At 38.3% G+C, this 27,124-nt stretch overlaps 1 long non-coding RNA gene across 1 annotated transcript in view; it reads left to right on the top strand.

The window, feature by feature from the left end:
- LOC108522120 (uncharacterized) overlaps positions 1 to 27,124 on the top strand; it is a 154,446-nt gene that overhangs the window by 3,604 nt on the left and 123,718 nt on the right. The window contains exons 2-3 of the long non-coding RNA XR_001883371.1: positions 7,373 to 7,569; positions 21,863 to 22,012. This is a non-coding gene — a long non-coding RNA (uncharacterized LOC108522120). The remainder of the gene's footprint in view (positions 1 to 7,372; positions 7,570 to 21,862; positions 22,013 to 27,124) is intronic.

The following is a 27,124-nucleotide window of genomic DNA, read 5'->3' as shown; positions in this document are numbered from 1 at the left end:
CTAGGAAAAATTACAATTAACTTGAGTCAATTAGATTTCTCAAGGATCCCTGACTCCAGCTCTGGCTAACAGGAATCCTAATGAGACAATTAATATTAGCTAATATCAGTATGATTGATTTAAGGGGAACATATAATTAGATAGATGTGTGTATATAAAAGTATAGGTTTCTGTATAACTGTGCTTTACATCTATCCAAGTATTCAAAATTCTCAAAATATTTTGAAAGCATGAAAAGATAAGAGAATTCTCATTCCATAGATAAAAAGCTGAGGTTTGAAAATCACACATCGGGGCCTATCATGGGGAGGCGGTAGGGGGGAGGGATTGCATTAGGAGTTATACCTGATATAAATGACGAATTGATGGGTGCTGACGAGTTGATGGGTGCAGCACACCAACATGGCACAAGTATACATATGTAACAAACCTGCACGTTATGCACATGTACCCTAGAACTTAAAGTATAATAAAAAAAAATTAAAAAAAAAATCATACATACTAGGGCTCAGAGGCAAGGTAAACAACCATAGAAAACCAGGCTTTTGTGTGAGCCAGCCTATTGAAATGTCAGTACAGTTAAGGAGAAAGTTTGGTGAATATTTATTGAGTGCCAACCGTGTATCAGTCACTTTCAGCAAATTATCTCCTTACTCTTCACAGTCTCAGAGGGAGATGTTATTATCCCTGTTTTACAGATTAGGAAACTAAAGCTAAATAAGCTTAATAATGACCAAAAAGAGTGATCAGCACTGCCGTGTATGACTGTATACTGCACAACAGCATCTGGTAGTGAGGAGAGGCAAATCGGGTCTGCCATATGTTTGTGCTCTGCTTGTCCAGATCTTTGGTGTGGGACTGTTATTACAGAGAAAGGAGGTGCCGTTTTCTAATTTGCCCAAAGGTCAGCAGTCTCACAGAATAATGGAATAAAATTTGATTTTATGTCTGAGGCATAGATCAAGCATTTTCTACCATGTCTTGAAGCCCCCGGCCCTGCTTAGAAAGATGCAATCAGAATAAGTCCTGAGTAGCGGCAGCCCATCTCATTCTGAAAGGGTTGGACAATCTGAATCTTAAAGAATTACTGAGGACAATGAAGGAAACTCTCATGGAATTCTCCCCTGACTCTTGTCTTTGAGACAAAACATTATCTGACCTTGAGATCTGAGTATAGATAGAGGGGGAGGAAAAAAAACAATTTAATTTTGATTGAGCTGTTTCATTTGTACTATTTTCTAAAATAATAGAGTCACGGTACCGTAAATCATCCTTTGTGGTTTCACAAATCAATGACAAGAGAATTGGCCCCATGCCTGGCACATACCAGACACTCAATTCACATCATTATCAAATTGTACCAAAGGATTTCTGATGTTCTCATCAGTAAGAAAAGTGTTTGAGGATGGTAATGTAAATGGAGGTATACTACTGTTGATGCTAGAGACTTCATATCTGGCTAATGACTAAACTCACATGCAATATGAAAGTCACAGTGGCTGCACAAGAAAAGAAAGCCCAGGAAAAGGATTGGTGTTCACACTTTTCTCAGCCCTGGCATCTTGGCATTTTCTGTCTCCTCCACTAGTCTATAAATTCCTTGGGGATAAGGCCCATGGAGAATCTAGTTTATCTTCAGCAGTTCACACTTAACAAGTGCTCTGTGCATAGTAGGTGCTTAGTGAATGCTATTGAAGATATCACTGTCTCTATCTCCTCCCTCTCCTAATACTCAGAGTCATAAAGTTGCCCTCTGGACACTCACACCTCATATTCTATGTTAGAAAAAGTAGATGAAAGCTATGAAGAAAGTCTGCTTGGGAAGCAAAGTATTAAAGAGCAATGGAAAACAGATTGTGTTTATGTTCTGCAATACGTGATCCAGAAATAGCCAGGACTCAGAGAAGAGAGACATGCCAAGAGCTCAGGTTGCTAGAAAAGGTCAAATTAAAACATAAGGGTAGAGATGATGGGGACAAATTGTGCAAGAAAAAAGAGCATCATAAGTGTAGAGAAAGGGGTTTAGAAGAATGAGTGTTCAAGAAAGGACTGTGAGAAGCTATTGACCTGGAGCAGAAAATCCTCACTAGAGGTGTTAAAGTTAGACATTTAAACCTTAAGTCCATAGGACCCTTAAACTTGACCTTCCATCTATAGCGAGAGGAGTGGAGTAGGGTTAGGGGTGAGCCACAAACAGCTCAAGTGCTTCAGACAGTTTTATTTGTTAATGTTTCAAAGTTTTAGATGATATCATGATTTGCTTAATATTATTTTACTCCACCCAGGTTAAATATTTCTGTTTTAACAAACAAATATTTCTTTTTTTTGAGACAGAGTCTGGCTCTGTTGCCCAGGCTGGCGTGCAGTGGTGCGATCTCAGCTCACTGCAAGCTCTGCCTCCCGGGTTCATGCCATTCTCCTGCTTCAGCCTCCGGAGCAGCTGGGACTATAGGTGCCCGCCACCACGCCCGGCTAGTTTTTTGTATTTTTCAGTAGAGACGGGGTTTCACCGTGGTCTCGATCTCCTGACCTCGTGATCTGCCTGCCTCGGCCTCCCAAATGTTGGGATTACAGGCATGAGCCACCGCGCCCGGCCACAAACAAATATTTCTATTTTAACAAAGTTCTATAATAACTTTGTAGGAAACAATGTCTCATCCCAAAGTCAAGATGATAGTCAGGAGAGTGAGGAGGAAATATTTTTGAATCTTTGGGCTTTTTGGAGTCCTTTTAAAATCATACTTTGAATGGGAAAGTCTACTTGCAACTATGTACAAACTACGCTGTCTTCTTAAATTGAATCACAGTGTTGGCCCACTATATGGGAGGCAAGATGTGCATGGACTTGGAGTGACATATTGATATTACCACCATAGGTACTGCCAACAGCCTGAAAAGTCACAAGAGATCTGTCTGTTCCAAGTTTCACTTCAGAAGCATTCGTCTTTGCCTTCCTGCTTTTCAGTTAACCCATGGCTAAAATGGTTTTCACTTTTATAAATTGATTTAAAGATGATAGGAATGCAAACAAGTCTAGTCCCCAATCAGCAGTCAGTATCAAATAATGTTGTTCTGTTGCCTATTAGAATACTATGCTATTATAAAGCCAGATGTAGGAAAACGAGCGCTAGTTTAGGAGGGTGATCACCCAGGTTTGAATCTCACATCTGTCATAGACCCACTGCCTGGTCACTGTGTAGCGCTGGCTGCCAGTAAGGATTAGTATCAGAGCTTTTAGTTGTATCATTTCAGGGAAGGTAATCCAATTCTTCTCAGATCTGTATAGCAATATTTTGTGAAATACATTTCCATGATAACAGATTTGAAATCCCAGCACACTAGAAATGTAAATATAATACAAACTGTTGCCATTGGACATTGGTTTCTCCATAGATTTGCTCTAGGGTCCCAGAAAGAAAGTTGCAGCATATACAAGTTCTACAAATACAGTGTTGACTGACTTGCGATAAACTGCCCCTTCATCCTGTATTTATTTGCATGAATCATAAGTTTATCTCTTCTCTATGACCCTCCTTTCTTTCAGAAAGGGAGGGAAGCACAAACTGTGAGTTTTATTAGGCAAAATGATATAATACATTCCAGAGAAGTAGCTTTATTCTTCAGTGGACATATAGAAGTATTAATCTTTGGAATCATTTAAGACAATTTTAGGAATTGAAAGATTTCCAGATACGAGACTTGTCTGTGATATGGTCAGAGTATGTTATAGGCAGGGAAGACCCTAGTCCTTTTAGGACTAGAACTAGTAGAAATCTCCAAATAAGCTTGGGACTCAAAGGCAGAGAACTGTATTCTTGTTTGAACTTTGCCATTGTCTCTGATACCCTGGACCAATCACTTAGATCTTCTTTGTTTTAATTATTTTAAAATTGGGGAAGGAGGGTTGAAAACACTGGGCTAGATTATTTAGTTTTAACACTTGCCATTTTCAAGTCAATTTCATTTTTGGATGGGCAAATAAATAGACCTCAATAAAATAAACTTTAACAGAATAATGTTTGCTCTTAAATAGCGTCTATTATCAACTTCCATGCCATTTGTTGATCCTAGACTCCTCAGATTTCTCAATATGAATGCTGGTATTTTTCTTATTATATCATATAAGTATCAGCCATTTTCCTTGAATATTGTGGTTTAAATGCTCTGAACAGGTCAGAGGTAATCAGTGTTGTATCCTTTTAGTTTCTACCATCCAACCCATCTTTGAAGGTTATTTGAAGGCTTTGTTTGGTTGTTTCGTTTCGTTTTGTTTTGCTTTTTTAGACGAAGTCTCACTCTGTTGCCCAGGCTGGAGTGCAGTGGCATGTTCTCAGCTCACTGCAACCTCCGTCTCCCAGGTTCAAGCAATTCATCTGACTCAGCCTCTCAAGTAGTTGGAGTTATAGGTGTGTGTTACCATACCTGGCTAATTATTTTGTATTTTTAGTAGAGACAGGGTTTCACCATGTTGGCCAGGCTGGTCTCAATCTCCTGATGTCAGGTGATCCACCCGCCTTGGCCTCCCAAAGTGCTGGGATTACAGGCATGAGACACTGCACCCAGCCCTTTGAAGGTTTTCTAAGTAAACTGTGGCCTATGCCTAAACATAGTTTTTTGTATGAAACCCCTTGGGCACTTTCTGCTCTCTCACCTGTGGTGTACTCTCTGCAGCCATTGAACACATTGCAAGGCATCGCTGATATAGAATGATTTGTCTAAGTCACACTGTTTCTCCCCTAAGGCTTGTCTCTTCCTAGCACATTCAGGTGTGTCTGGCTCTACTGGAAGCAGGGCAAATAGCTGGTTGAGGTTGTGCTTTTCTTGGAGGTAAGATGAATGACTGTGTTGTTTGTCTAGGTGGTTTAGTTATTATTGTTCTTTTTAAACTTATTATTTTATGAATGGCTTTACACTAATTAGCTTGTCTAAAGGTTTTACTTTCCAACAGAACTGATTTAATGTCCTCCCCACGTTTTGTGATTTCATCACCTACCACTAGAGCAGTATTTTACCTTATTCACGATGACCTAGGTTCCATGATTATTGAAGATACAAGGAAAATGGAGATAGTATTTCCTGGAAATGCAACCTTGGACCACGGAGCTCTTGAAGCTGGTTTCTATATGCTATGCTTTTATGGAGCATGTGTGAAACTTAAATGGACAAGAATGATTTCAAAAGTATGCCTGCACAGAAAGTCCAGTGTGAAGCAGAGCCTGGAAAAGATTGAACAGATGTAGCAGGTGTAAACATGTTTCCTTATCTTGGTTCCTGGATTTTACATCCTCCTAGAAGACTCTCTGTACTGCAGAAAAGGGTTATTGGTACAGATGGTAAACTGCTAAAATGCCCAGAAGGTTCAAGCTCATCTGTGCTTTTAAAGAAGGGGAGGTTTGTGTGTTGTCTGACTCACAGGTGTTTGGAAGGCTCCAAATTACCTTCAGGTTTTTCTGTTTTACTTTGCTTTAACAGATGTCTTGGGTTATATGTTGGAAGCAGCCACTCCTTATGGTGTCCAAGTGTTTAAAATTGGAGTGTCCCAAGAGCAAGGGGGTGGAGTTGAGCTATTGGCACACAAACCTGTGCAGTCATTGCAAATTGAGGCTCTGGGCTTTCTTGTCTCTGGGCTTCTGCCACTGATTTTTTCATCTGGTCACTGGTTCTTTATTTTCCTGCATTGCAGAGTCTGTATTGTACAATCTTCTTGGCATAAACACTTTATTATTCCTGTACCTTAATGTGTCTTGTTCCTGTTTCTTTCTCAGCCTGTGGCTGCAACAGGTGCAAACAGGCTATGACCACATGCTTTCAGGTGCTCTGTTAGAGTGATTTCTGTGAAGTTAGCTGCCCTTCTGTTACAGCCAAAGACTAGCACTGAAATGTATTAGCTTCCTTTCCCAGAACAAGAAACTTTCAGTGAAAAAAGTAAAGCTAAATTAGACTAACGTATAGTACACCAGCCTTCATTCTAAAACCTATGCCAATTCTATCATTCAGCTTGAATGTTTGTTCCTACCATTCATCTCTTCCTACTTTGAATAAGAAGATGTAACATTTCCAGAGAAGAGCATTTTCTAAAACGTATTCCATGGGAGTTTTAATATGTCATATTTGGGAAAATTCTATGTTGTCAAAAGTTGGGGAAGTCCTGTATCATATAAAAGTAAACTTTTTAAAAAAACTCTAGGATTTCTTGTGGCCTTTAAATATACTAATTTGTGAGTTGGGATCTTGATAAATGCATTATGTAGGATTTACCATTATTTAAACAGGAGTTTTTTTTTAAGTATGTCACGAGACTAGCACTCCTTAGAATACACTTTTGGAAATATTTGCTTAGACAAAACAATAAGGCCCAGGAGACCCACATCTAGTAGCAGTTTGCCCTGGGGAAACTCAACACACTATTAATGATGTTTTTTAAAAATTGTCATTAATCTGATGGGTAAAGGGAACGTTTAAGGGTTTACCGGTTTTTTGGATTTTCATGAACATTTTGGTTGATTCCCCAATACCTTTCTCCCCTGCACTTTTGTAGTCAAGTCATTTGGAAGAGATTGTTTCAATTCTCAGCTACTGTTATGGGCTAAGTGCTGTCCTCCAAATTCATATGGTAAAGCCCTAACCTCCAATGTGACTGTATTCAGATATCGGACCTTTGAAGAAGTATTTAAGGTTAAATAAGGTGGTGAGATGGGAATCCAATCCATGTCTAAGGACATGACTGATGTCCTTAGAAGAAGAGGGAGGGACTAAGTCCTGATAGACAGACAAGAAAATAGAAAAAATATGCATTTGGGGCTCTGATTAGTCCCTGCCTAAAGGCTGAGGTTTTCAATTATGTGAACTAAGAAGTTTCTTCTATGGCTTAAACCACATTGTATTATCTGAAATGAAAATCACTGTAACTTATGTACAGTTTATATACTGTAGGGGCCATAGTGAATCAAGCTTTGTTATCAGGTTATATGCTTCAATTTGTGGTTCTTTTGGGTCTTTTAACTAGAGGAAAGGCCAGGTGAGGGCGCAGTAGGAAAGTATCATCTGCATGCCAAGGAAAGAGGCCTCAGGAGAAACCAGGCCTGCCGATGCCTTGATCTTGGCCTTCTAGACTCTGAAATTGTGAGAAAATAAATTCCTGTTGTTTAAGGTACCCACCTGGTCTATGGTACCTTGTTACAGCAGCTTGGCAGGCTAATACAGTGCCCATGGGGCCTATACTGGAATATCAGGGTAATCCTTCCCATTACCCCACTACAATTGCTTTACATAACCCTGACCTAAGCCAGTCAGTCTCATGATATTTCTTTGGACACGAGGATTAATTTAGTGGTACCATTATTAACATAATCCTTGGACTTTTGTTTAATAGTGTCGAAACGTGCCCTTTTGTTCCCCATGCACGTGACTGAGGAAACACACAGCTGCAGGTGCTGCAGGCAGTCATCTTGTGAAGCTAGCCAGAGGATGAGGGATGGAAGAGACACAGACAAGAAAACAGAAAAGAAATGCATTTGGAGCTCTGATCAGTCCCAGTCTGAAGGCTGAGGTTTTCAGTTATGTGAACTAGTAAGTTTCCTCTATTGCTTATGCCACATTGTATTGTTTTATTTGCAGTGAAAATTATTCCAGCTGGTACACAGGCTACACAAGGGCTATAGTGAATCAAGCTTTTATATCAGGTTACGTGCCTCAATTTGTGGTTCTTTCAGGTCTTTTAATTAGATAGATTTCTAAATCCTTTATAAGTAATTAAATTGTAGGTTTCAAAGTATGATCCCCTTAATGGATATAAGGCCACTAGACAGTCTAATAGTGGACATATATAGAGGTGGGAACTATGTCTGTTAAGATTCAGCCAGTTATGAATAAAATCTGGCCCTGGAAATGTATAAGATGAGAAAGTGTGTCCCACTTAGGCTGTAGAAATTAGAGTCTTCTCAAGACATTCAATAATATGAATTTCTAAGACCTGGGTGGCCCTTGATGCTGAAAAATGCATCTCTACAGCTTAATTCCTGGTTTCACTTGGGTAAAGCTGGCAAACTGGATCCACCCACATTGGCTTTTGTTTTAAGCAAACCACACGTAAGCTTTCCTGAGTTTAAAAACAGAAATGAAGTCACCGCTGGAAGTAGACTGAGTCAAATTTTTCACAGGAGAGGGACATGTTAGCTGGACAATGTCTTATGCACTAGCAAACACTGCTGTCTCCAATTCTGGCTTGGTGGCTCACTCAGTTTCTTGGAATTGGTCACTTTTTCATTTCCTGGATCTAGGTTTGGTCAACCATATTTGTCATTTTTTGTCAAAATTAATGATCCTGATTCAGGTTTTGCCCACAGGTAAAATTCAAAGGCTAGCAATAAAAACTTCAATCAATAAATATTCGTTAAATATTTGCTATGTGCCAAGCATTGTTAGACACCGAGGTGTGTAAAACAGATAAAAATCCCTATACTCATAGAATTTAGAATTGTGTGTGTTTCATACAGGTGTACAAATACAGGTGTACAAATCTATATAATTTAAGTATATAGTATGTAAGGTGGATAAAGAGGTTAAACACTTGTAGGTTTGTACTGTGTCTAACTGCCTAAGCCGGAACAATGTTTCCCAGCATCCCCTTCCTCATATGGTTCCCGGGTAGAGTTGGCCAAAGTGGAATTTTCACAAGGTTTCGAAATTGGAAATGAAGCAGCAACCATGCTATCTGAACATCATCATGGCTACATGCTGTGAAAGACAGATACAGAGGTGCCAGAGCCTTCTGCCTCCTCCTCTCCCCTTGCGCTGTGTCCAACTCTTTCTCCTGTCTCTCCTGCTGACCTACGGCAATCTCAGGCTGACCAACAGAAGCAGAGGCAAGAGCCTTCTGCTGACTTTACCAGCTCTCCTATGCTGCCCAATTCCAGCTCCATGTGCCTCACCACCAGTATTCTTTTGGAAAGCTCTTATTTGTCCATCGTCTGCAACAGTGCTTCAGGAGGGCTGCTTCAGGACATTTCTCTGGCCTCCCAGTTCCCTTCTCAGAGTCTTTGTTCCCCAGCTGTTCTTTGTGTAAGGTCTTATTTCTATGATATACCCATGTTTCATCCCACTCTTTGTGGTCCTGCTTCCCTAGCTGAACTGTGACTGATACAAGCATTACGAAAAGTAAGTAGGGTTAGAAACAGGAAGTGCTTATGGGAAGTGAGCTGTACTTTTAAATAATATAATCAGAGAAATCTTCACTAAGAAAGAGATATGGGAACATAGAGCCGAAGTGGTAAAGAAAATAATTTTAAAAAATCCTTTCTCAAGCACATGAAGACTATTCAAAGTATAATCAAAATAATAAAAGATTCGGCGGAGCAACACCTACAACTTTATATATCTTATAATGCTGCATAAATACAGTAATCGCAAAAATACTCTATGATTTTCTTCAGAGGCTTCTTTTGAAGTTGTATTTGCTTAAACGTTATGGCATCTTGCTGAGGCAAAATCAAGACCAGAATTGTTCTTTGAGCTTTTAGAAGGAAAAGAGCTCTGCAGGTATGAAGCCATAAGGATAAAATATCCTCGTTAAGTCACATTGCTCCCTGACTACTGGAGCTCAGCCATCTATTTTCCCAAACACACTCTTTCAGCTTTGTCTCGCGTTTGCAAGAGCAACTATGAAAAGCAAACACGAAGAGTGTAAGGAAATCAGGGGAGACAGCCCCTGAGAAGGAGAAAGTGATATAGGAAATTGTCTCCACTGGGATTCGTGGAGATGAACTTCTTGGCTTTAGAGTGTTAAGACAGGATCTGCACTCAGCTGGTGTGCTAGAGAGAGACGAAACCGCCTAACCAAACAGTGCACAGAAAGGAGACCCTCTGCTCCTATGTTTTTCTATTAGCCGCACCAAGGGGTTGGTTTCCTGGCAACCTGCGGTGGTGCCTTCCCTCCGCGGAGGCTCGTCTGCCCCTAGGGGGAGCCAATCGGCTGTCAGCCTCCAAAGAGTGCCTTCTGGGATGGCAAGCTAGATGTCTTGCAGAGCGCAATTAAAGCATCTGCCAGGAAAGGATTGTTTTGAGGCAGGTATGCATTTGATAAATTGGTGTTGCAGGCCTCCCATGCCAAGGTAGAGACGGTTGCTAATAGACAATTGTGAGCTTTCTTCAGACTGAAGTCTTAAGTTAAATACAGCGCGGACGCCTATACACAGTACTCTTTAGATCGTGGCAAATAGGACTCTCACCTATTTGATAATAAATCTGCCAAATTCCTGATTTGCAATGAAAAATGCTTGTTTCATTCTTGGTTTGAGTTTTCTTAACTAGCTAAAATTGGTTGAAATGAATATGTAAAAATTTAATGCATTTTTTTTTTTTTTTTTGAGATGGAGTCTCGCTCTGTCGCCCAGGCTGGAGTGCAGTGGCCGGATCTCAGCTCACTGCAAGCTCTGCCTCCCGGGTTCACGCCATTCTCCTGCCTCAGCCTCCCCAGTAGCTGGGGCCATAGGCGCCCGCCACCTCGCCAGGCTAGTTTTCTGTATTTTTTAGTAGAGACGGGGTTTCACAGTGTTAGCCAGGATGATCTCGATCTGCTGACCTAGTGATCCGCCCGTCTCGGCCTCCCAAAGTGCTGGGATTACAAGCTTGAGCTACCGTGCCGGGCCAATTTCATGCATTTTAACACTTCAAAACGTATGACATTTCACACATGTATTTCCCTACTTCTAATGTTCTCTCTCTCTTTCTCTCTCCTTTTAAAAAAAAAAAAAAAAAAAAAAAAAAGACGAGGTCTCACTATGTTGCCCAGACTGGTCTTGAACTCCTTTGTTTAAGCAGTCTTCCCGCCTCAGCTGCCTAAAGTGCTGGGATTACAGGCAAGAGCCATCATGCCTGGTCTCGAACGTTCTCTTGAGGAAGCAATACGCACAAACTAGAAAGTGGGCAGACAACAGGGAACAGGAGTTTTCACTTTGAGAGGTACAAGCTGAACATGACCTTCTATGCGTATGGAAGGCAACTTGGCAAAGACAAATGTGTCCTACCTACATTTTCCGGTTCTACAACTTCACTTTTTGGACCCACTAACATCAGCTCAGAAGCAAGTTCTCCCCCACACACCATGGATGTAGCTTAAATCAAGTCAAAGGGAAGGGCTAAGGGCTGGAGTAGGAAAGCGCCTAGCCTTTCCATATGACAACTTACCCAATGACTCGCCTATTTAGAATGGTTTCCATTTACTCAAAATTTGGAAAGAAAGAAGGAAACCAAGCCAAGTTCATGACAAAGTTCAGCACTAGGAAGAATCACTTTACTTTAATCTCCTCCCATCTTCTTGATTTGATTTTTCACACATTCATTTATTCATCTTACATTCCCGAGAAACTTCTGGTGTAGGCCAAGACAACATCTATAGTTTCACAGACACTACTCATTGAATTGAAGTAAACAAATTGGAAAGCAAAAGCCAAACAAGCTTGTCCAATCTGCTGCCCGTGGGCTGCAAGTGGCCCAGGGCAGCTGTCAATACAGCCCAACACAGATTCAGAAACTTTCTTAAAACTTTATATCTTTTCATGATTTTTTTTTTAGTATATTTTATGTGTGGCCCAAGACAATTCTTCCAGTGTGGCCTAGGGAAGCCAAAAGATTAGACACCCCTGGTCTAGTATTTGTCTGTTTAAACTGTTTCACAGAAGCCAGCAGGAGATAATAGCTGGATTATGAACATCACATAAATGTTTCTTACCTGACCACACTGCTCAGATATGTCGATTCCCTCCCCCGTATATAGTACAAGCTTGCTCCTAGGACAGAATAGGAAAATAACTAATATTATCCTTTGAGTTCAGAAACCTCACCCTGCTCACTGATATGCTAGTTTTACATCTTAGTGTAGTGAAAATCTAACCTTCCCACCTATGATAAATACACGTAACTTGACCTGTAACTAGCTACTTTTCAAATAACAGTGAGTGGGCATTCATTCTTTTGAAAAAACCTCTTCAGTGCTAGCTTCTTCCGTTCCTTCTGTATTCACTTGCATATGGGAAATTAAACAGTCCATTGTCTCTACTGTGTTACCATCGGGATCCCATAGGACTCCCTCTTTACCAAACAAGCAGGGACTATATAACTAAAATGAGGGCAAATTTTGTAGAACAGCAGGAGAGAAGAATATGAAGGTATTTTTTCATCTTTTTTTATTCTTATTTGCAAGTTTGCAAATCTTTCCTTATGACCAAGTAGCTGGAACTCCATTTGGCATACAAAGATTTAATTTTTGTCTTATTCATCTTATTGAGAATTAGCTTTAAAAAGGAAAAAATATGTATCTTCTTGATATTAAGTTAGTAAAGTACTGCTCTAAATAGTCATCGTTTATGCTTTAGTCAGTTTGTATCACAAGTATACTTAGAATAAGAATGCCTTACAAGCATTTACCTTTCAAAATAAAATTGTTTTATGATTTTAAAATATAACATTAAAAAACAAATTCTAAAAGAAAAATTATTTTTACATTTTCCACAGCTCTCCCTAGCTCTTACTTTAATGCTTTATGATGTTTACAAGGCTAGAGTACCGGAAGCTTGCTTTTTTTTTTCTTTCTCATAATTATCCATGAAATTCAATTAACTTGTCATCAAATGAACTATTATCTTGGTCTTTTTGACCCTAACACTCAGACGTCCTATAAGATGCCTGAATCAAAGTTTTACCTCATTTTCTTCTAAATTTTATTCTTTATGGAAATTAAACCCTTTATGAAGACATCCAAGCATCATTTTAAGCAAACTACTTACAAATCAGCAAAATTATTTATAGCAATATTTAAATAATATAAACATAAACATATATTAAACTCTCTATCCTAACCCTATTTCCCACAGAAATTTTTCAGAAATCACTCTTAATCTATCTCTGATTAAAAACAGCAACAACACTTTCTGGACCGGTATATAGCTTCAATAACATTTTGAACATTTTGACTCAATGTCAAAACCTTCATAAACAGTGTCTCTTCAGTGTCTGCCCTGCAGCAGGAAGGACATGCTATCTCTTGCTCACCTTTTAAAAGATACAAAGACCTGCTTGCCTGTCCCTATTTCCCTGACTTTCTCCCTGTTCCCCTTGCAAAAAAAAAAAGAAAAGAAAAGAAAATCTCAAAATAAGAAATAAAACTAGGGAAGACAATAAAGGATGAAGTAAAGAGAAAGCCTCAAAACAAGAAGAAAAAAGTATGCAGCAGTGCAGTCCTGCTGGTGTGCATGAAATACCCTGTGATAGCCTTTTCCTAATCATTAGGGAATAATTTTTTCTTCTTAAGTGAGAGACCTTCTTAGCCTTTTGAAACCTGGGTTGATGTTTACTAATTAATTTATATAGAATGGTCCCTTAGCAACCATTTCAAACAGGATCTGTTACCTCTGCTCTCTGGGTTTAAAGGAATGCATCCTTTTCCAAGACAACCGTGTTTGTAAAGGCCAGCAGCATGCAGCAGTATTCTAGAGACTGTTATCAAGTAATACTTCCACAATACTTCAATGATGAAAGAACATCTTAGAAATTGTGATGTCGCTATTTGATGGTGAAATAAGCTTTTCATATCACTTAATTTGTAGTTATTGTTTTACCAGATGGGAAGACTTTTAAATCAATAAATAATCACTGTCTGCCATGCTGTATATATTTACTTATTTACTGGCTTGTCATCTCTCACTTTCTCTGAAGTATATAAGCTCTACAAGGAAATGATATTCAGTCTGTTTTGTTCATTGCATGCTCAGAATCTAGTCCCTGGCATGGAGTAGCCACTCAATAAATATTTGCAAGCTGAATAAATGAATACATGAATAAGGATTTTCCCATATTTTGATAAGAGGATAAAGGACAAAGATGAATAATATTTACAAATTTCTTAAGTCACTGTTTGAAGGGATTTTTAATGAATGATTATAAGTGCTTCCTAGGGATTTACAAATTATAATGGGAATTTGATTTTATTTTCACTGCAGTATGTGTTACGATGAGATCCTCCTATAGCGAACCTTGTCACCTAACCCATATCTCCCTGCCCTTACTTATAATATGTCTTTTTTTTCTTTTAATAGATTTTATTTTTTAAAAGCAGTTTTAGGTTCATAGCAAAATTGAGAGGTAAGTACAGAGATTTCCCATATATTCCCTGCTCCCACGTATATGTAGCCTTCCCCATTACCAACAGTCCTTGGACCAGAGTGGTATGTTTGTTATGAACAACCTAATTGTCACATCATAATCACCCATAGTCTACAGTCTACATTCAAGTTCACTCTTCCCATGTGGTCCAGGGGTTTATTTGGTTGATTGTTTGTTTGTTTGTTTAATCACTAATTCAATTCTGGAATTCAATATTGTTCTGTTCAGGGTTTCAATTTCTTCCTGATTCAATCTTGGAAGATTGTGTTCCTAGGAATTTATCCATTTCCTCTAGATTTTCTAATTGTGTGCATAGAGGTGTTCATAATAATCTCTAAGGATCCTTTGTCTTTCTGTGGGATTATTTGTAAGTCACCTTTGTCATTTCTCTTTGTGCTTATTTGGTTCTTCTATCTTGTTTTCTTAGTTGATCTAGCTAGCAGTCTACTGATCTTGTTTATCCTTTCAGAAAACAAACTTTTGGTTTTCTTGATTCTTATATGGATTTTTGGATCTCAATTTTGTTCAGTTCTGCCCTGATTTAGTTCTTCTCTTCCTCTAGATTTGGGGTTAGTTTGTTCTTGATTTTCTAGTTCCCACAGGTGTGATGTCAGATTGTTAATTTGAGATTTTTCTAACTTTGTGAGGTAGGTATTCAGAGCTATCAACTTTCCTCTTAACACCACTTTTGCTGCATCCCAGAGATTTTGATATTGTGTCTCTGTTTTCACTGATTTCAAAGATTTTTTTTCATTTCTGCTTCAATTTCTTTTTTTTACCCAAAAGTCATTTGAGAGTGAGTTGTTTAATTTTCCTGTAATTGTGTGGTTCTGAGAGGTCTTCTTGGTATTGATTTCTATTTTTATTCCACTGTGGTTCAAGAGTATGGTTGGTATGATTTGGTATTTTTGCATTTATGGAGACTTGCTATATGACTGAGGATCTGATTGACCTTAGAATATGTTCTGTGTGCAGATGAGAAAAATGTATACTCTGTGGTTGGTGGGTAGAATATTAGGTGTCTGTTATGTCCAATTGATTGTATCAAATTTAAGTCCAGAATTCTTTGTTATTTTTCTGCCTCAATGCTTTGACACTGTCAGTAAGTGTTGAAGTCCCATGTTATTATTGTCTGGCTGTCTACGTCTTTTTGTGGACCTACAAGTACTTGTTTTGTAATCTGGGTGCTCTTATGTTGGGTGAGTATATATTTAGGATAGTTGGATCTTCTTGTTGAATTGAACCCTTTATCATCATGTAATGCCCTTCTTTGTCCTTTTTTACTGTTGTTGGTTCAAAGTCTGTTTTATCTGATATAGAAATAATGACCTTTGTTCTTTTTGGTTTTCTATTTGTGTGATAGATTTGTCTCTAGCCCTTTACTTTGAGCCTATGGGTGTCATTAGATGTGAGATGTGTCTCTTGAAGACAGAAGATGGATGGGTCTTGCTTTTGTATCCAACTTGCCACTCTATGCCTTTTAGGTGGAGTGTTTAAACCATTTACATTCAAAGTTAATATTGATATGTAATGTTTTGATCATATTGTGAAGTTGTTAGCTGGTTGCTTTGTAGTTTCTATTGTGTGATTGCTCTATAGGGTGTATGGGCTATGTACTTGAGTGTTTTTGTGGTAGCAGATATCATTATTTTATTTTTATGTTTAGAACTGTGTTAAAGATCTCTTGTAAGGCTGGTCTAGTAGGAACAAATTCTCTTAGTCTTTGCTTGTCTGGAAAATATATTATTCCTCCACTTATGAAGCATATTTTGACTAGATATGAAATTCTTGGTTGGAATTTCTTTTCATTAAGAATGCTGAAACTAGACATCCAATCTCTACTGGTTTGTAAAGTTTCTGCTGAGAAGTCCACTGTCAGCCTGATGGGGTCCTCTTCATGTGTGATCTGGCCTTTTTCTCTAGCTGACTTTAAGAGTTTTTTTGTTTGTTTGTTTTTTGGGTTTTTTTTTAGCATTGACTTTGGACAGTCTGATGAATAAATGACTTGGGGGATGCTCTTTTTTTTAGAGCGACAGGTGTCCTCTGGATTTCTTGCATGTGGGTGTCTACCTCTTTATCATGATTAGGGAAATTTTCTTGAGTTATTTTCTCAAATATATTTCCTTGTTTTTTAGTTTTTCTCCTATCTCTCAGAAATCTCAACAATTTGTAGGTTTGGTTGCTTTATATAATCACATATTTCTTGAAGACTTCATTTATTTTTCTTAATTCCTTTTCTTTATTTTTATCTGACTGGGTTCATTTGAAAGGCCAGTCTTCAAGTCCTGAAATTGTTTCTTCTGCTCGGTCCAGTCTATTGATAGAATTTTCAATTGTAATTTTTTTTTCTTAAGATTGAGTCTCACTCTGTCACCCAGGCTGGAGTGCAATGACATGAACTTAGCTCACTGTGCCTTGACCTGCCAAAGTTCTGGGATTACAGGTGTGTGCCACCGTGCCTGGCCTTCAATTGCATTTTGAAATTCCTTAGGCAAATTTTTCAATTCCAGAAGCTCTGATTGATTTCTTTTAAAAATGTTTATCTCTTCCTGTGTTTCCTGGATTGCTTTAAAAGTTTCTTCATATCAATTTTCAACGTTACCTTGCATCTCATTCAGCTTCATTGCAGTCTGTGCTTTGAATTTTTTACCTTTTTGTCATTTCTGAGTTTCCATTTTGGTTAGGGAGCATTTCTGGATAGCAAATGTGATCTTTTGGTGGTGTCACTACATTCAGATTTTTCATAGTGCCATAATTTTTGCACTGGTACCTTCTCATCTGGAGACACTGACACTTCTAGTTTTGTAATTATTTTATGCACATAGGAATTTTCTTTTTCTTTATTTCCACATAATATTATTGTTCTTTTTTCTTCCTCTTTTATTTCTTTTTATAATTTTTTCTTTTCCTTTTTCTTTCCCTTCCTCCCTAGGGGCTGAGACTGTAGAGAATGCTGGGTAATGTCTTTTGGTTTTGCTTCTATAGACATATGTACTTCTATTGGCAGGTTCTTTATTGGGCCGTGTTACACCTGTAAGCCAGTAAATGGCACTTAACAGTAAGTGCTTGCTGTGGCCATTGTGGCTGGATATACACCTGATCCTTGTTTACTGGGAGAAGCTCTCTGTTACTTCAGACAATGGACTGATCCATGAAGTGCACATGGCCTGAGCTCTCTGCCCAGCCCTGAGGAGACGAGGGGCAAAATAGATGGGGACATGTAAGGCAGGTCTGCCTACAGGTCCCCTAATGGCAGGCACAAGCATCAGCATCAGCTCTAAGGGATAATTCAGTAGGCATCCACAAAGCACTCAGAAGCATGTCTAGATGTGAAGCTGGGAAACTCCCTCAGCTCCCAGTTCTTGTACAGGGGAAGCAGGACAGCCTAAACCCCTAATCCAGGAGAGTTGGTGCTCCAGAGGCCTGGAGAATCTCCCTGCATGTGGAGTGTAGAGTGCCCTCCTGCACCATAATCTCTAGAATTTTTAATATTAATGATTTCTAGCTTATCAGTTCTTTATTTCATGGATTGTGACTTTGGTGTTTTATCTTGAAAGTTATCCCCAATACTAAGGTCACCTAGATTTTCTCCTATGTTATCTTCTAGAAGTTTTAGAGTTTTGCATTTTACATTTAAGTTGGTGATCTGTTTCAAGTTTATTTTTGTGAAGGTTGAAGGTTTGTGCCTAGATTCATTTGTTTTTTGCATGTTATTGTACACTTCTTCCAGCACCATGTTGAAAAGATCACCTCTTCTCTATTGTATTGCTTTTGCTCCCTTTTCAAAGATCAGTTGCCTAAATTTGTGTGGGTCTATTTCTAGGCTCTCTCTTCTCCTCCATCAATCTATTTGTCTCTTCTTTTACCAGTGTCACACTGTCTTGATTACTGTAGTTTTATAGTCAATCTTGAAACCAGGTAGTATCAGTCTTCCAACTTTGTTCTTCTCCTTCAATATTGTGTATTCTGGGTCTTTTGCCTATCTATATAAACTTTAGAATCAATTTATTGATATTCACGAAATAACTTGCTGGGGTTTTGATTGGGATTGCATTGAATTTATAAACCAAGTGGGGAAAAAATGACCTGGCAACATTGAGTCTTCCTATTCATGAGCATGAAATATCTCTCCATTTATTTATTCTTTGATTTCTTTCATCAGACCTGTATAATTTTTAGTATGGTTTTTTAAATGCCATCTTTACTCAGTTCTGAGGCCCTGGATAAAAGTCAGTGAATTCATCTTCTTGATCAGCCAAATTAAGTCTATACCCCAGTCACCTCCATTATGGAATTCTCAGACTCAGCCCATGATCCCCTTTTCCTAAGCACCTAAGGGCCAGGTACCAGACAACTAAAGAGAGCCCCTGTGCACCAGTGCTTGCTGAACTTATTCAGAGTAGCCAATCCTAAACTCAGTTACCCTCTCTTGCCCATTCCTTCCCTTGGAAACCAGCATGCTTGCCCACAGTTCTGCTTTCTCCCTCTGCCTCAGGACTGACCCTGGTGCTTCCCCTGAGTAGTCTTTTGTTAGAGGTAGTGAGGTTGGGGGGTGTCTGTCTTCTGCCAAGAAAATTGTGTGGGCATAAAACTACAACTCTTTCCAATTAGCCTCTCTTGATCTATGCATGGTCTTACTGTACTTCACCCAAGGTAACAGAGTTATTAATGAAACATACCACCATCGCAAGATCTCCAACTGATGTACCTGTGCTTCTTTTTGTGGGCTCACTCTCTTGCTGCTGGAGTGAACTTTGCTGTTCATACGAAAAGCTGAAAGTTCTGGAGAAATAACACCCCCAGAGAATAGCCCTCGGTCAATGGCTAACTGGAATAAGGGTATAAATTCCCCAGTTCCCTTCTCCTCAGATCCATTAACTCTGAGGCATGCATTTTATGCCACCTCCCAGCCTTTCCCCAGCATCCATCTTCTTACATTGCTGGCTAGGTAACCATCTCTATTGCTTGCTTCCTCGTTGCTGTGCCACTTTCCGATTCCCCAACCCCTGTTTTCCTTTACCTTATTGGTAAACTACTTACTTTAGTTTTCTGTGGTGGCCATGAGAAATTGACACAACAAAAATGTATTCTTCTACAGTTCTAGAGGCCAGAAATCCTTTTGCCAGCTTTACAGGAGCATCCTTGCTTACCTCTTCCAGCTGCTAGTGCCTTCACAGATAGCTTGGCTTGGGCCAGGGTAACTTCAGTCTCTGCTTCCATCATCACATTGCCTTCTCCTCTCCTATAGTCGAAGATCCTTCTGTCCCCATTTTCTAAGGGAAATTGTCATTGGACTTAGGATCCCCTAATTAAGGATGATCTCGTTTCAAGAACCTTAGCTTAATTACATCTCAAAGGCTCTTTTTCCAAATAAGGTCACATTCACAGGTTCTGAGTGGATGTGTCTTTTGGAGGAGAATGCCATTCAACTCACTGTAGATCTGAATCCTTGTGTAAGTGTATACTTCTGGAGGGAACCCAAACTATGACTTGTGTGTCATGTAAAATGAATTTAGATTGTTTCAGTTAGTTAAGAGTTCACAATCTAGTGACTAAGATCCAGACCCATCCTTTCTTCTGTGGATGTTCTCAGAAGACTGCTCTCTGTACAGAGAAATAGTTTGTATTTCTTAGTCTCAACTTGGCTTCTACCCAATTGAAATAAGTAATGAAGCAAAATTTCATTCTTATCTGTAAATTTCTACAGGCTTTGGAGCATTTCTATAGTAAGGGGAGAAGTGAACCTATCTCTTTTTTATTTTCCATGACATTCTTTCCCAACATATAGAAGCATGTCTGAATCCAGAATCCCCAGCCGCTCCTTTTAGGCAGGTCACTTCTAAAGATTAATGCAAATGAAGGTCTTGCACAAATATCTCTAATCAGCATCAGACAAATACCAATCAGGTTCTTTGTGCTCTGGCTCGGTAGGGTGCTATTAAGATGATTGAAAACCAGACCTGTGCATCCCGCCAGCACTAGTCCTGCCCTGCCCAGTCACATCATGGTGATCTCCACTTTTTTTAGCTGCCAGCTCAGTGTGGTTGATCGCCTGGAGAAAAACAATGCGTATTGGAACTCAAACTATGGTGTGGTACAGATTTTGTTTTGAAACCCCAGTTTGAAAATATTCTATCTGTCATATCTACAGTGAAGACTGCTGATTATAATTAATATGCATTCAATTTTGTTTATGCTTAAAGAAGAGACATTCAGAAAGCTTACCTGCAGTATACATAAGAACATGTCATAATTTAAAAGCTATCTTTGCATGCTGCCCTATATGAAGCAGGATGCTACATCCCACAGACTGCCATGGTACTTAATTCCTAGCCTAAGAAACAGAAAGAGGGCTTATGGTCTGAAAAATGTACCTCCACTCCAAAATACATATGAACATATATAATATTATACTATATACTATATATATTATGTGACTAATGATAAATATATATAGTATGTGCATATTATGTATTATAAACACACATATATACCTATTATATTATGAACGTGTATTATATATATACACATAATGCAACATACTTTATATATAATATCAGAGCATGTATATAGTTGTATGTGTGTATTTATATATAACTTATTTAAACCTCAGTCTCCTCATCCATAAAATGAGGGTTACAATGTCTAACTCAAAGATTAGTTTGAGGATTAAATTAGTTATATAAATAGTGCACTTAACATAAAGCCTAGCATACAAGAGGAACGCAGTTGTAGTAAGTTTCTTTTTCCTGACATTTATGCATTAAAACCAAATACATGGAAATGTAACCATGTAGAAAAATTTTAATATGTATTACTTTTAATGGTTACTAGAGAAAAGAATCAAGGATCATATTTATTCTCTAAGTGGAAGAGTCTAAATTTATTTCCAGTAAATCAAGGCATCAAAATAATTGAGTTAATTTTCAGTCTTTCTCTGCTTTCACCGTATCTCTTATTTAATACCATCTATAAATATTCAGAATTTTCTATTTCATTTTTATTCTGAAATTTTCATTCCAGATATTACCAGGTTCAGATTTGTATACATCATCTGTCTTTTTTTTTTTTTTTTTTTTTTTTTTTTTTTTGAGACGGAGTCTCACTCTGTGGCCCAGGCTGGAGTGCAGTGGCCGGATCTCAGCTCACTGTAAGCTCTGCCTCCCGGGTTTACGCCATTCTCCTGCCTCAGCCTCCCGAGTAGCTGGGACTACAGGCGCCCGCCAACTCACCCGGCTAGTTTTTTGTATTTTTTAGTAGAGACGGGGTTTCACCGTGTTAGCCAGGATGGTCTCGATCTCCTGACCTCGTGATCCGCCTGCCTCGGCCTCCCAAAGTGCTGGGATTACAGGCTTGAGCCACCGCGCCCGGCCCATCATCTGTCTTTTTAAAAAGAGACTAATTAATGTACTTTATTAAACTGGACTATTTTTAGGTTTGCTTTTATTTTAAAATCTATGTTGGTATACACAAAACATTTAGTAAACAGTATCATAAATGAATTATTATTACATTTGTGTAGTGAATTAAAGAAAACTTCAAATTATTTGATATTCCTCCCATCAAGAGTTAGGATCTATACCCTTCTTCTTCAATCTGAATGGTTTCTGTGACTGTTTAACAAAATGATAGCTGCCAAAACAATGCTGTACTGGCTCAGGCTCAGGTCTTAAGAAATTAGCAATGTTCCCTTCTTTTCTCTAAGAATGCTGTCTCCAGGAACCCTGAAACACCGTGTAAGAAGTCTGATTACTCTAAGACCACCATGATGGAGAGAAGGGTCACTTGCAGCTGCTTCAGTTGCTGGTCACATTGAGCCCATACCTCGAGCCACCCCTGCCAAGATGCCAAACATGTGAGTGACATCTTCTTCAGCCCTCTATGTAGTCCAACCGCTAGCTGAATTCCACTAATGTGCCTCAGTTAATGCCACAGGGGGCAGAAGAGTTGCCCTGCTGGGCACTGCCAGCATTCCTAACCCCTAGACTGTGTCATATAATCAAATAAGGACTGTTTCTTTTAAAAATTTTTTATTATACTTTAAGTTCTAGGGTACATGTGCACAACGTACAGGTTTGTTACATATGTATACACGAGCCATGTTGGTGTGCTGCACCCATTAACTCGTCATTTTACATCTAGGTATATCTCCTCAATGCTTATCCCTCCTCCCTCCCATTTCCCCCACAATAGGGCCAGTGTGTGATGTTCCTCTTTCTGTGTCCAAGTGATCTCATTGTTTCAATTCCCACCTATTGAGTGAGAACATATGTATTTTGGTTTTCTGTTCTTGCAATAGTTTGCTGAAGAATGATGGTTTCCAGCTGCATCCATGTCCCTGCAAAGGACGATCTCATCCTTTTTTATGGCTGCATAGTATTCCATGGTGTATATGTGCCACATTTTCTTAATCCCAGTCTGTCACAGATGGACAATTTGGGTTGATTCACAAGTCTTTGCTATTATGACTCGAGCTGCAATAAACATACATGTGCATGTGTCTTTATAGCAGCATGATTTATAATCCTTTGGGTATATACCCACTAATTGGATGGCTGGGTTAAATGGTATTTCTAGTTCTAGATCCTTGAGGAATCGCCACACTGTTTTCCACAATGGCTGAACTAGTTTACAGTACTGTTTTAAGCTACTAAGTTTTGGGGGTGATTGGCTACATAACAATACTCAGTCACAACAATAGATTTACCAAAAGGGAGTACAATGTGTTTCTCTCACTCTAGGAATTATTAGTATGGATTCAGAGGATGTGTTGTGATTGCCAGTACATTGAAATGGATCACTAGAATTAAAAATAACTATGATATTTTTAGCAACTAAGATAGTTTTATAATTATGTGTTGGTCATCTTATTCAAACCTGGAAATATTTCATGATCAATGCTGGTTTAAAATGTGGTTCTTCTAAAAAATATCCATTTTCAGGAAATTATTACAAATATCTGATTCAGACCTCTGAAATTCCCTTGTGAGGCTGTAAATATGATAAGTTAACATCAGTTTTACTTAAGTTGTAAAATATTCCTGAAATAACTATAATTATAACAGATTTAATATAATACTGTTCTCTGGTAACACTACAGTTCAGAAGTTAGTGATAAATTAAGTTTTGTGGAACACCAGGTACTATTTGTAATGTTTTTAATAATTTTTATATTTAGAAAATAAATACCAGAGGACAACAAGAGAGTGTAATAATTACCTAGGTCAACTGAGTATTGAGACATGTTGGGAATACTTAAAATATAAGTAGTTAAGATGGATTGCAAATGGGCTCCTTGCTTGAAATCTCCTTCTTCACTTCACTTTCCACCTCTGTCAGTTATTCTCCTCTTTCTTTATACTACACATTTCCCCAGGATAATGAAGTAGATATTGCATCTATTTTCAAGGCTTTAGCCATAAAATGTACATTCAAGACATAAAACACATTTGAAGAGACCCAGATTTATATTTCTACTCTTGTTCTTTTCACTAAGTTCCAGATCTATATTTTCAATTTGCATAAAAATATGTCCATTCAGATAACTCTCTAATACCACAAACATGTCCAACATTTTTTTAAAAAAGACTCATTAGATCCAACTGCATAATCATTCAAATCTATCAAGCTAGAAACTTTAGGGTGACTTTTATCTTCCTCTTCCATCATCCTACAGATAATTGAACTTCAAATCCTGCGATTTCTATCTCTGAAACATTGCTTCTAATCTGCCTCATGTCCCTCTCTCCACACAATTTAGGCTCTCATCATCTATTTTCTGCACTTGTGTGATAATCTCTCTTTTTTAAGGCAAATCACTTCAAGATTTGTTTTTTAAAACATGTCCAAGAGAAAACAAAATACAGCAAGAAAAAAGTTTCCTTTCAACATAATGCTAGAAAAAGCCATGTCCCATCTGAGAAAATGACATGCTTCCTCCATTCTAATTAAATTACTGCAAAAAGTGTTTAATGTGAATTTTATTAAATTATAACTGACAGAAGTCTGCACAAATCGTAAGTGTAGAGTTTAGTGAATTTTCAAAAAAATGAACACACTTGTAACTTTTATGTGTAACCACCACACATAAAAAAGAACACTAGCATTCCCCAAAACCTCTTGCTTTTTCTCTTCCCGGAAGTAACCACTCATAGGACTTCTATTGTTACCAATTAGCTTTTTCAGTTTTTGAACTTTACATAAATGGAATAATGCTACAATTTACTTGTGTCTGTTTTCTTTTGCTCTACTATAAAGTTGATGTTTATGTTATGTATAGCAGTACTTTGTTCATTCTTGTTGTTATATACGATTCCCATTGTGTGGATATGCTACAGTTAATTTATCTAGTCTGCCATTGATAGACATTTGAATTTTTCAGTTTTAGGCTATTGTAAAGAGTGCATTGTGAACATATTTTACTTATCTTTGGGTTAAATATATATGCAGTTTTATTAGCTATGTCCCTAGGAAGGCAAATGTTGGGTTGTAGAAATGTTCATATTTATAAATACTGCTAAATGCTTTTCCTAAGTGGTTATAGCGTTTTTTGGTTTCTTGTAACAGTATATAGGAGTGTCGCTTAATTCAAATCTTGGTAGCAGTTTGTGTTGTTAGTGTGTTCAATTTTAGCATTTAGTGAGCATATAGTTTTATTCGTTGGATTTAAATTATACTCCGTGCTGACTAATGAGATTGGCTCTATTTTTATATGTTTATTGATGATTTGAATATCTTTTTTGATGAAATGCCCTTTCAAACATTTTGAACATTTTTTAAAAGTTGGTTGGTTGCTTTGACTTGATTTTTTGGTAGAAGTTCTTTACATATTTTGCACATGATTCCATTCTCGACATATGCATGGCAAGAATTTTTTACTCTGTACCCTGCCTTATTACTCTTAAGAGTGTTTTGATAAACATAGGCTTTTCATGTTCATATGATCCAATTTTTCAAGGCTTTTCATTTTGGTTAGTTTTTCTTTTAAAAAAATCTCTGCATAGATGCTATTTTCTAGAATGGTTATTAATTTACCTTTAACTGGCTGGGTGCTATGGCTCACTCCTGTAGTTCCAGCACTTTGGGAGTCCGAGGCGACCGGATCACTTGAGCCCAGGAGTTTAAGACCACCCTTGGCAAATGGCAAAACCCCATCTCTGCAAAAAATACAAAAAATTAACTGGGTGTGATGGTGCGTGCCGACAGTCCCAGGAGGCGGAAGTGAGAGAATTGCCTGAGCCTAGGGGGCTGAGGTTGCAGTGAGCCGAGATGGCACCACTACACTCCAGCCTGGGTGACAGAGCAAAATCCTGTCTCAAAAAGAAAATTACCTTTAACTTTTTGATCTGTGGACCATCTGGAATTAATTTTTGTGCACGGTGTGAGGTATGGATAAAATTTATGTTTTTTCCATATAGATATTCAATGAGCCTAATGCTGTTTATTGAAAAGGCTATCTTTTTTTCACTGTAGTATAGTGGTATCTCTTTATAAACTGATTATTGCATATTTGAGTGCATTTCTTTATTAATATTCTTTATTCTATTAATATTTATTCCATTGATCTATTTAGTTACCGTGATAATAATACCATGCTGCCCGAATCATTATAGCTTTATAGTGAGTCACAAGATTTCAGAGTAAGACCTCTAACTTTGTTCTGTTTCTTCAAAATTATCTTGACTATTTTTTCTTTCTTTTTTTTTCCTGAGACGGAGTTTTGCTCTGTTGCCCAGGCTGGACTGCAATGGCCTGATCTCGGCTCATTGCAACCTCCGGCTCCTGGGATCAAACAATTCTCCTGCCTCAGTCTCACAAGTAGCTGGGATTATGGGTGCCAGCCACCACACCCAGCTAACTTTTTGTGTTTTTAGTAGAGATGGGGTTTCACCATGTTGGCCAGGCTGGTCGTGAACTCCTGGCCTCAGCTGATCCACCCGTCTTGGCCTCACAAAGTGCTGGGATTACAGGCGTGAACCACCGTGCCTGGCCTATCTTGGCTATTTTTTGACTTTATAATTTGTACACAAATTTTAGGATAGGTTTACCAACTTTCACAAAACTAATCAAATATTAATCAAATATTAATTCTGATTGTTTTATATTTATGCTTCAATTTAAAATGTTTATGTTTAAAATATGGAGTCTTTCCATCTATGAGTGTAGTGCATTCCTTCATTTATTTAGGTGTCTATTTTCTCTCATAATGGTCCTCATTTTATCATACACAAAAAGCATACATAGCATTTTGTGTAGCATAGTCTCAAGGATCTCTCCTGCCCACCTTATTTCCTGCCGTTCCCCATCACTAGTGCATCTTTCTAAACTTTTGAACTTTGTAGCATGTCTAGAATACAAAAGGCTATTTCTTACTTCCTTGCCTTTGTATGACATTTTTTTCCTGTTTCTCAAATTTTTTCTTCTCTTCTGTGTCTTGCAATTTCCTAGCAATAGTTGAAAACAAAGCTCAGCTCCAATTGTCTCTGTTAAATCTTCCCTTGCAGAGTAAATTATATTGTCATACGTGCACCGATAACACTTTTTCATATCACTGTATTTAATTAATTTATATCACTGTTTCTTCCACTAAAATGAACTCCTCAAGGGGCAAGAACTGCATTTCATTTGCCTTTGTGCCACCAGTACCTTGCACAATTCTTAGCTGAGCAAGAATTCAACTAGGCCAGGCACAGCGGCTCATGCCTGTAATCCCAACACTTTGGGAGGCCAAGGCAGGAGGATTGCTTGAGCCCAGGATTTCAAGACCAGCCTGGGCAACACAGCAAGACCCTCTCTCCATGAAAATAAAAAAATTAAGAAAAAAAATTTAGCTGGGTGTGATGGCATACGCTTCTGGTCTCAACTACTTGGGAGTCTGAGGCAGGAGGATTGCTTGAGCCCAGGGGGTCAAGGCTGCAGTGAGCTGTGTTCATGCCACTGCACTCTAGCCTGGGTAACAGAGCAAGAC

Source organism: Rhinopithecus bieti, unplaced genomic scaffold (genome assembly GCF_001698545.2).
Source record: "Rhinopithecus bieti isolate Rb0 unplaced genomic scaffold, ASM169854v2 scaffold_62795, whole genome shotgun sequence".
NCBI classification, from domain to species: Eukaryota; Metazoa; Chordata; class Mammalia; order Primates; family Cercopithecidae; genus Rhinopithecus; species Rhinopithecus bieti.
This window is presented reverse-complemented; position numbering and strand designations above follow the sequence as displayed.